Consider the following 12052-nt stretch of genomic DNA (forward strand, 5'->3'; position numbering starts at 1 on the left):
GCACAGCAAACTCGACTAAACTGTCAAGTTGCCAGGGGGTTGGTGCCGAGCGAAACCGGTGCCCCAATCAGTGATGTCAACCTTCCAGATTTTGTCTGGATCTTCCAGATTTTTTGAACTTCTGCCAGACATTTTTTCAGGTTTTCAGATTTCCAGTTTTTTCACATATCTTCCAGACAATTCCAGACTTTTAGGTCAGGACATAAATTGTTAAAGAAGCTAAGAAAATTCAAAATTTTTATGGTATAATTTGGCAGGACATGATAAGAAATAAGGAATTATACATCCAGAAGTGTTTGAAAGCTTTTAATAATGACAAACGCTTCGAAGATGTCTGTTAAACTGAGAGTCAGCCAGAACACGTAAATGATAATGACAGGAACCAACGATTCGTGGCTACTGCAACATTGAGCTCTGGCGACCAAAAAAAAGGTCACTACTTTGAAAAGTAAGCTAACCAGACATTTCTTCAAAAATCCAGTTTTTTTTAATTCTTCCAGACTTTTTCGAAAAACAGTTGACAAGCACTATTGTGAGAGCAGGAGAAATCCCAAAACATACAACTGAAGTGCTATTATTTCTCCTCTACCTACCACAGTAGGCAAATAAACAACACGAAACGATATTGTGTGTTCTTCTTCTTTTTTTGTTGGGAAATAGCTGGGTAGCTTTTGCGCGGCTCCCCTCCAACACCGCTGATTTTTATCTCTTGCTCTCACCCTGGCGATGGCTCCTCTGACTCTCTTTGATTGGGTGAACGCAGTGTTGTCAACCTTCCAGATTTTTTCTGGATCTTCCAGACTTTTTGGACTTTTGCAAGACCTTTTTTTTATGTTTCCAGACTTTCAGATTGTTGTCATTTCTTCCAGACATTTTCAGACTTTTGAGTTTCGACATGAGTTTTCTGTCAAAACAGAAAAAAATCAAAATTTTCATTCATAATTTTCATTCAAAATGGTAGCAAATGATTCGAATTAGTAATTGAAGAGTGAGGAATGCCACGAAGATGGTAGTAAAAAAGGAAGTAAAGCATAAAACGTAATCTTCCCTAGGCTGCAATATTGCGATCTGGCGACCAAAAAAAAATAAAGGTCATCACCAATAAACTTTGCCATCCAGACTTTCCACACTTTTCCTGTATTTTTTTCAAAATCTTCCAGACATTTCTGAAATACAGTTGACATCACTGAGTGAACGCTCGGCGACACAAGAGAGCTGGGCAAGTGTATCAGAACGAAAAGTTCACTGAGTTGCATTTTTCAAGCCGCTTCAAGCCTGCCCAGATGTTTTCGTGGTTCAGTCGTGGTCGGTCAAATGCTTTTTCGAAATCGACGAACACCAGCAGAAAAGAGTCCTGGAATTTGTAGATTTGTTCCAGTATTATTCGTAGCGTTGTGGTGTGGTCCACACATCATGATCGTCCGAATCGGAATCCAGCTTGTTGCCGTGGGAGAGTAGCATAAATTTCAGGTTCTTCTCCTGGATCCTGTTCAGGATCACTTTGCAGAGTACTTTGAGGGTTGTACAGATCAACGTTATGCCTCGCCAGTTACCGCACTCTGTCAGGTCTCCTTTCTTCAGGACCTTTACGAGGATACCGTTGCAGAATCCCAAATGTCAGCGAAAAGACGGTGTAACCTTTGTGCTGACAAGCTCAAAGTCAGCTTTGAGCGTAATTCGACTTACTGTTGGCGCTTCAACTGTGGGTTCTGTTGGCCATCGCTATTTGTGACTCGGAAGGGTTGTTCGAAGTGCTCAGTCCATCATTTGAGCTGGGTGAGGAGAAGGGTAAGGATTTGCTTTTGGCGGACAAATGAACGCGCAACCGAGCAGAATAAGGTGTTGTACCTTGAACAAAGGTACACAATTTAAGAGCTTTACTTTAAACAATTTCGATTGAGGGTAGGCTCTATAAGGTGACCAAAAAAATAAATAGTTGAGTGTTTAAGGTTTCATTTCAAAGATCTTTACGCTTGGATTTTCATTGGTACGAATATTCCGGCCACCTTGAAATGGATTATTTTGAAATTACAAAAGTTATACTTCTCCTGCGACACATCTTGGGGCTACTGATCTTCAGCAGGGCTAGCTGGAAATTGGATCGCTATAGTGTAGGGGGTTGGCCACAACATACGGCCGTCTTCAGGTGGATGCCAACTATCGCAGTCAACGTACGTACACTTCTGGCTGGATGAATGATCATGGGAATTGTCGACCGTTTGGGACCTCCACAGGACAAGGCTCTCTCACGGACTAGGATCTTGGGATTTGGCAGCGTTACTTTCTGACAAGCAAGGCACAACACTGTGCCATGGAACCTCTGCAAGAAAGATAAGGTAGATCGAACGATTGGGTTAAAGTATTGTGAACCGCAATTACCTGCGATATTCCCATGAGCACCTCGAGCCAAATTCGGCGTGCTCTACCAGGTCTTGAATTTGGGATTCATTGTTCAGCTGGCGGATCTGGCATTGGAAGCAGGGCCAGCTTGTTCACAAACCTCCTTACATCTTCTCGTTTTCCGTTTCGTAGCGTTACGACTCGAATGGCGCCGTCCTTTCTTGACGATACCAAGCGGCCATTGAGCGGGTGGCAGCAAATCATCGTGGATTATACTTCCTTCTAACGATAACAGTCGCTGGCCTCTGGTGCTTAGTTGCACGGGATTGTAGTTGCTGAAAGTATTCTGGGTACCATCTTCTCCACGTATGCTGGAACCGTTTTGGGTTAGCTTCCAGTACGTCAAATGGTTATCTCCATCGGTTGGTGCTCACAGGCTTCTTCCAACCAGAAGTGTTCAGGCGTAAGAGCTTCTATGTCGTCGGGCTCAGTTGGAATTGGGATGAGTGGTCTTGAATTCAAACACATTTCAATTTCTGTTAACAATGTTGCCATGTCTTCGTAAGTGATGTTGGTTTGTCCAATCTCTCGCTGCTTCCCACAAGAGCGCCGATGTGGTCTAGTGGATAGGCTGGCGCAAGTCAGGTAGCCCAGGCGTACTGGATTCGATTCCCGGTATCGGCAAGAAAAACTTTTGGGTTCGAATCCCATAAGTTGCCGACAGGTAAGATGTGTTTCATTGTACAAATAATTAAATATTTCAAAGGGAATGCATCTGGGGTAAAACTGAAGAGACTATCGTAAGCGGAGTGGATTGCCAACCATTGTAGGTCTCTGAAGGTTGGATGCCTTCTCTCGACGAACCATCGGCCGTGGAAGCCGATGGGGGACCGATACATACATACATACATACATACTTTACCGCTGCTTCTCACAATCCTTCACAAAGATAAGACAATACCTTCTGCGTAGCGGATGCCGTGAGTACGCCGCGTTCGTGAGTAGGATGCTCCACCTTCGGGGAGTATCCGAGTAGAGCGGTTCTCAACGACAGAAGCTGCGGGGATAAGACATGACCTTCTTCGCAGTGGAAATCGTTGGGAAAGGGTTATTCCACGTTCGGGGAATACCCACGGGTAGAGTGGCTCTCGACGCCGGGGGAGCCATTCGAGTCGGTGTAGGATGACGTCTTCGTTGGGAATCATCCGAGTCGTTGCGTTAAGTCCCGCGCGTGTGCCGTGACAGGCGCGAGTCTAGGATAAGCTGCTCTCGATCTGGCACACGACGGGCAAGGTGGCAAACTTCGAACCCTGAAGATAAGAGGTCGGGCTTCGAGTCGTTAGAGGAGAGGTCAGGCCTCAAACCTTCAGGCGGAGAGGTTTGTGTGGTCAACCCTGAGTCTTTATGATATGAGGTCGGGTCCCGAGTCGTAAGAGGAGGGATCAGGCCCCTTACCAACAAGAGGAGGGGTACAAGTGGTCCCTCGAGTCATTACGAGGAGAGGTCAGATTTCAAGTCGTTAGAGGAGAGATCGGGCCTTGAATCGTGCAGAGGAGAGGTAAACCTCGAGTCGATGCGAGGAGGGGTCGGATCTCAAGTCGTTAGAGGAGAGATCAGGCCTCAAGTCGCAAAGAGGAGAGGTTTGTGTGGGAATCTCGAGTCATTGCGAGGAGATGTCGGTTCTCAAGTCGTTAGAGGAGAGTTCATGCGTCGAGTCGTAAGGATGAGAGGTTTTGCTAAAAGTGGTCTCGTTAATGAGTATTGCCTTTGAGCGCATTAGCGCGAATAGACCTCCCACTATTGAAGCATAGTGTACCAAACAGTTCGAGGTGGGAACCAGGTCTGCGGCCCCAGGTGGAGTTTAGGGAGTAGGGGGTATACACGGAGTATATCATGAGTCTTCCCATTGTACCCATGGACCCAGAGTAGCAAACTGGGGGGACGTGGTGGCTCGCCGTGCCTTGGAATACAATCCGTAAACCGGGATTTTTTTTTTTTTTTAAATAAATTTTGTAAAGCGGCCCACCACACTCCCCCACACCAAAAGGCTCCGTTGAGCCCCCTGGTAATGGACGCTTTCTGTTCTCAGCATGCTTATTTTTTTTATTTACATAGTATTCCGTCTTCTAACGTCGTTCTCAGCATGCCTGACAGCAAAAAACAATTATCAACAAGAACTTAACGCGAGCAAAATTTACTCATGCTGAGAACTTAAAAAAATATTTACATTATGCGGGGAAAGGGTACGATACGATAAACTAAATTTAGAAATGAATCTCAGTGGAAAATGATTTCCTTTTAAGAGATCCATTTTATTAAACAAAAACAACAAAAATTAAACAAGAATCTATTAAACTAATGCTTTACAAAAGAAAAATAAAAAAAAAAATGTTTTACTACTAAATTTTCCACCTGTGGTTACAAACTAAAAAAAAACAATCCTTCAAAACAGGGGGAACGAGGCTGAATAAATTTCCAACTTATATCTGCTTCAACACACCAGTCGAAAATCTTTTTTCTACCATTCTGCATCGGAATTCAACATCTGGTGAATATGTCTTAGTTCATTGTGGGCACCTCGGAAAGCTGTTCTATGATCGCTATGGATTTCGTGGTGTGTTCCTTCGAGCGTCAAAACGTTGTAAGGTAGCGATGAAAGCTGTTGTTAACAGGTCTGAAACCAGCTCTATATGCACAACTCGGGTAGTGAAGCAAACAAAAATTGCTATGTAGCGCGAAATCTACATTTTAAACAGCCAGAGGCAAGCTTATTTCAACAGCACAGTAGTCAACACCACAAACTGCAAATGGTCATTTTGGAGCAACTCGGGAAGTTGGAAGATCTGCTACTTTCGGCTTAATCATCTTGGGTTTACTGCGGTGTTTCCTATGGGACTGATGATAAACACGACGGGCTAAATCACGTGCTCACATGAGCTGCGGGCCGGCGTGGAGTAGAGCTCGGTGATATTTAGTAATCGGCTAACAGGCTCGCCAACGGATGCTTAGCAAGCAGAACTATTGGATGTTTGACATGATCAGGAAGGTGTGCATTGCTCAGAACACCACGGAGTTGGATTATTCCGTCAGGGTCTAGCGCGTAGATATTTCAAGGACGATGTATCAGAAACACGTCCGCTCTTAGTTAGGCTGACAATTTCTTCGGCCAAGTGCTGCTTCTGAGCTAGACGACACAAACTAGTTCTGCGTCCTTCAAATCCGTAGATTCCATTTACTGAAATGGTTCGAGTCTCTCGTTCCGGCTGACAGCCTTCACGACACGTTGATATGTCATACAGTAAGCGACAGTGCGGCGCAATTTGTTGTAACTGAAGTATGAGCTGAATAACCAAGAGGCGAAATCTTCGGTTTGATCGGCAGCAGCTAAGGACACCACGGTTGTTCTTTCTTCGGGGATGGAAACTGTTGAAGCACTTGATAGTTATGTTTGAGGCCAATCTTTCGGTGGCAAAGAAAGCCATGGAGCTCCAGTCTACCAAAGTGAATGGTCAGAGATTTCGGTTGGAGTGATTCCACGTGACAAGGCATCGGTGGAGTTTGATACACCGGGGACGTGTTTCCAAGATTTGATATCGCTTTTATCCTGAATCACGGATACTCTGTTCGCAACAAATGTCTTCCAATGTGACGGGATGGAATGTAACCAATGGAGAACGGTAGTGGGATCTGTCCAAAAATAAACGTCGGTGGTAACCTGGAGAGCACGTGAAATATTCGTATAAAAAGTAAATAGTCTTCTTCTTTTTTTCTCAAGGAATTTTAAGCAGCAATGGCTTATTCGTCCCGAGACCCCTACAACGTAGTCGAAAAAATAGCTGCACACAGTTTTAGGCGGGCGAGCATTTCGAAGATGTTTATTCTGTTGGCTATCGTGATCGTATTAAACACCTGTTCCCGATACAATTAGACAGCGCTCCGTTATTTTGAACAATTTTGTTTTATTTTGAACTGTTAAAACTTTCCTGCCATATTTACATATTTACATATAAGCATCAACTTTGTGGATTCATAAGTGTTTGTGTTTAACATTTCAATTAGTTGTTCTAATTTCTGTATTTTTATGTACTAACGTTTAGTGCCTGTGTATGGATTTATTCTTTACCTTTCGCCCCCCCCCCCCCCGCTCCATGGTGTTTGAAAACGGCGGTACGATCGCAGCTAGCGTAACAACACCTGTCACATGGCTTAAGATTTGAGTTTCAATAAAAAATATGTGGAGTTGGAATTCGAAATCTACAATTTGAACTGTCCGAGGCAAGCTTATTTTCTGACATGTTTGTCAACACCTAAGGTTATTTTTTTTATTAGGTGTTTTTTTTTTCTTTTTTTTTTCCGGGAATTTAACACTACGGTCATTCTTCCCAAATTTTTTTAATTTGGTGGGGAGGGGGAGGGGAGTTTAACCCCAAAAACTGCCTCAGCGTTCGCACGACCTTACTTGTGACCACCATAAGTAAATTATTTCAGATCTGTGTTACCCTCTATGACTATAAGAAGCAGGCGCGGTCCTATGGGGTGGGGGGGGGTTGGGGTTGGGTGCTGGTGTTCGGGGTGATCGTAAATACTCGAATTTCTATAAAAACTTTGAACTTTCCCAAGTAGATGTGCTTTTGAATTTTCAAAAATTTTCCACTCCGTAGGGGTGTTAATCAACGAAAAAGTTTGTCTATCACTTAAAAGCTTACGATTGAAGAAAAGTCGGTCAACCAAACTCAAGCAGCTGTAACTTGAAATTATTTGGACCGAGTTTTACTAATCAATTTTTGTTGAATTACATAGAGTGTTGACTTTGAATTTGCTATAAATTTATATACTTAACATTTGAGCTAGGTAATGAAATGTAGGGACTTTTTTTTAATTGTCTAAATTTACATGAGCAAATTGTGATAAATTTTAAATTTGTTACAAAATCTGAGCTTCTTAATTCTTCATTATGTTTTGAATTTTAATGGAATGACAATTTTGAAAAAGTCAAATAGAGGCCCGATCAGGAGGGAAAAACTAAATTATATCAAGATGAGATATTTTGATACTAATATTTTTCCTATCTAAATGATTTATTACTCAGTACTCGTAGGATGTTAAAATATCTCAAATTATATCAAAAAATCTATGCGATCATAGCTAAATTAAATCAATTTTAGATATGCTTCTTACAAGATCATATCTCGTTCAGATAGCATAGTTTGATATTAGGCAGAACAAAACCTATCAAAATTATAACTTATCAAGATATGAGTGCTTCGAGAATTTTTTCTAGTGGAATGTCAATAAACCACATTATTTGCTAAAACCATGCCCCATTTTTGGTTTTCCAAAACTTTGATTCAATTTTATGAATCTGTTGAGCAAAACTTATGAACGTACGGTTTGCGCAGTTGACTGCGATGTCCGTGTTTCAGAAAAAGTTGTTCGTATATCAAAATAAGATATAATTATTTTATTTTAGGACAATCCGAAAAAAATCTTGATCATTAAAAATGAGCTCAACCCCATTCAAGTCTGTCAATCAGAATAAGATATAATTCAGATTGGAGAAACTTTAAATCGGAAATTTGTAGTACTTAATTATAACTGAATCAAATGTTAATATCTTGGTGAGATACGCTTGAGTTATTATTTTGATATGCTCTCCTGATCGGGGGAGTGGATATTGTTATAACACTAAAATATTTGAATATTTTTTCTTCTGAAGTCATACATTGATAGCCTGCAGTTTCTTTTTTTTCGGACAGATTGAAGAAAACATAAAAAAATACTCAAACTATATACATACTTGCAGATTAATATGATTGAAAATTTTCTTGAATTTTCACAATAGACATATTCTCCATTGGAGTGATCAGTTTTCCAGTAGGCGCTTAAGAATCGTGTAACTTCAATTGACAGTCTTTGGTACCTTCTAATCTTTCTCTTTAACACCAATATTTCACAAATTAAATGCAATGGTAATATACAACATGTTGATGCCGCATGAAATCCATTTTCAACGAAGATTTGGAAACGGAAAGTTCCTCATTAGTTTTTTTTTTTGTAGCTAAAATATGTTAAAAACCGAAGGAATCGGGACAAAATATTATAATAAAACTTTACTTCAAGAATATAAAGCTAAGACGAAACTAAAATTCAAATAGGTTTAAATAGATTTTCCAATTCTGTACTTTTTCTTTTGTTTATAGTTGGTTTATTGACAATTTTAAATCTTTACAAAGTGATGTCTAACACATTCCAAAATCCAATGCAGTAGGGGAAAGTGGGGTATCGTGGGCCATGGGGAAACGTGGGCTACTTTTAATATTCCAGATGTGTGTTGAGATAAAAATCTCAAACCGATTGTCATCGTCGTCGCTTTGCGTGAGCATATATTTTTATATGTTGTTGACTGAAATACGCATCATATGCTTCTTTTATTCATCAAGCTAAAAAAGTCAGAAAAATTTACTTATACAATTAAAAAAACACCCGCTAATTTCAACGATGGTGAACCTAAAGTGCTTATCAAAAATATGCTCATACGCTTATGATCTTAGTTTTGTCATGATCTTTCACGTGGGAAAGGAATTTTTGATGAAACATCAATAAGTCACACAAACGCAACCAATTTGCAAATCATAGCTTGTGGGGAATCGTGGGCCACACATCTTGAACCACCTTTTATTTTTATGTTTTTATACACACACAACAAAAAATTTGATCCAATTTAATTTAATTTGGTTTGAAATCTATCACATCAAGCATTCATATAATGGATGACCGTAAAAAGATTCAAATACATACTGCCAAACAGAAATTGAATATGAAAATTTAAGATTTAATAGTTAGAGTTTTAGTTTTAACTACCTTTTGAAGATTTGTAAATTCAAGTTAATGCGTTAATAAAACACAAGAGATTCCAGAGCAACAATAAATTAAAAATAAAAGAAATTGAGGGCTGTGTTTGTAATTTATGCATTTCCTATGAGTTTTTAGGGCCAAAAAGGAATAAAAACTATTTATAAAAGCTGTTTTGATATGAAAGGATTTGGAGTTTTGGGATAGAGATTCAAAAACATCTCCAACACTCAAAATCTATATTCCCAATTATCTATAACACAAGGAAAAAAAATCTTATTTTCCGAGATGCAATGAACTTTGACTTATTTAGAGGTACTGAATGTAAATTTGTATTTTTTCTATCTGTTCTGTTTTCCGGATATTTTTTGAAAATACAAGGTTAAAACTCATTGAAAAAATTTGTGCACTTCTCAGCAAAAGTGTGCAGTATCAAAAAGATTTAGCAAAAAAAAGATTATTATTTTTTCTGAAGACTGAATAATTTACCAAATAGAATGGTTTTAAAAAATATTAAATTTTTTTTTTTTGTTCGTTGTTTTCAGAGATGTTTTTTTCTGTAAAAAATCCAGTATAAAGTTTGATACTATACAACGGAAAGTTAGGCTATTTCAATTGCAATTGATAAATACTCGTTACTATATTAATCCTATATTGCTTCATTCCATTTTTTTGAATTATAAGTCAATATCATTTCAAGAGTTTGGAATTATGAATAGGTACCTACATGAAGAAAAAAAAACGATTTTTCACTTTCTTTATAATTTATTTGTTGCATTTTCATTTGTTTCAGTACAATTAAGATTGGATTTTTTATTATAACTTCAAATTCAACAGCAAATCATTTAAATTAAGTTCCAGAAGCTCCATACTTCAGTATCTGATTTTGATAATCTTATTTGCAACTTAATTTATATTTTGAGTGTTGATTTTTTATATTGAAAATTTAAAAAAAATCAAAACCAGAATGTTGAACGATGACTGTGTTTACAAATTAAAAATAATATTACGAAATTTCCAAATCAATATTCAGTGAATTAATCCAATGAAAAATTTAATCACCGTTAATCAGTTGGAAATTCATAGCAATAATTAACTTAAACTTATCTCAAAACTACACTTTTTGTTTGGCCTAGCACTAATATTCAGAAGCTCAACAACGTGTGTATAATTTTCATTTGTAAAATGACATTTACTACAAGAAATTCTTTCAAGATTTTTGAAAGTGACAGTTTCAAACTACCAGATATACAAATAATGACAAATTTTTTTTATTAACATTTTTTTTGCAGTGAATATTATAGATTTGCTGGTTATTCAATAAATATTGAAAAAAATTTTAAAAGATTTAATTTTTCTTCTCTTGTTTCATATTTCTAGAAACATATCTGATTTTTTTCAGTGAAATTGAAGTGGGGAAGGAGGAGCAGTATGCAGCTTCTATTGTACTCATTTGAAAGGGGCAAATCTCACCCCCCTGCCACCCCCGCCCCCCCCCCCCCCCCCGTCTCTTATCACGCTTTCGAAATGATCGTTTTTTCACAAGATATTACGTTCCTTCATATTGACTGATTTTTGAAATTTTTTAATACCACCACCCCCCCCCCTCCCACCCAAAAGACCCAACTCTAGGACCACTTCTGATAAGAAGCATGTCTTCGTCCTTAAGTATAAATACAATCTGAAATTTATTTACAGAATATGACGCTGATCGTTCTGATGACCGTTTAAATGAGAAAAAAAAATGCGGCGGCAAAATCAAAAACGGATGCAACTTGCTTTGGCCACACGCTTTCCCAGGTTTTGCACACGCGTCCTATTGGGTTCAATTTTTCCTGTTTCTCCTTTTTTCAAGTCTCACTTCCCAATCCAAAAGTTATCGTGTCTCTTCCTACTCGCCCAGGAACAAGCGGGCAGCAAAAAAGTGCAACCAAAAAAGTGCGACCGACGACGGACAAGACTTGCTTCAGATTCACTTTTTAGTCGGGTTCGAACCTTTTTTTTATGTTCAGGAGCACAAAAAAACCGTTTTTACCTTTTTCGACCGACCAGCAGCAGCATCCGAAAAAGTGTGTGCTAAGCCACAACCGGAAAGTAAACACACAGATATACGAAACAGGAAAAAAGTGAGGCGCATTTTGGTCGAAAAAATCGATAGCGGCACACGACCACCGAAAGGATGGTTTTTTATTCGGTTAACCCCTTTAACACTTTTTAGCGACAGCAAGACTTTAATTGAACGAGTTAAAATCATGAGTTTTTTTATGTTAAATTATCTTTATCGTTCTATAAATATTCAAAAAAAAAAAAAAATTAAGAATATAAGATCACTTAAAAGGTTTTTTTTTCAACATGTCCGTCCTCTCTCCACTTGATTTAATTTTATTTGGGATGATTGGCCAGTTTGCATTCTTTTCAAACAGTCTTTATTTTTTTAAAATAATTTAAAGTAAATGTATTTTGAAATGTAGTTACTAAATTGTTCTGAAATCAAATGGTACTAGATTGAAACCCTTAAAATGAAGTCATTGAACTTTACATTCTCGTTGCTTTTTACAAAATTCCTTACCCACCTAATTAGACCCAGTTAACAAATTGGGTGTCCTCCTCATTTTTTCCCAGATTTGCGGTTTGTAAAACATTTAATGAAGGATGTCCTAATTTTACGGTTTCTTGTTTTTCCAAAAGTAAAAGAAGGAAAAACCCGAACAAAAAAAAATCTCATTACCAACAAACTGCTCCAGTTTGACAACCTCATCGGAATCCCACAAAACGACAAGTTTGTGAAAACATGTGTTTCCTTTCCCGATTTGTAAAACGTTTGTCAAACCCGAGAAAGCTGATCCTCCTTGAAGCCGCA

Source organism: Uranotaenia lowii, chromosome 3, assembly GCF_029784155.1.
Source record: "Uranotaenia lowii strain MFRU-FL chromosome 3, ASM2978415v1, whole genome shotgun sequence".
Taxonomy (NCBI): Eukaryota; Metazoa; Arthropoda; class Insecta; order Diptera; family Culicidae; genus Uranotaenia; species Uranotaenia lowii.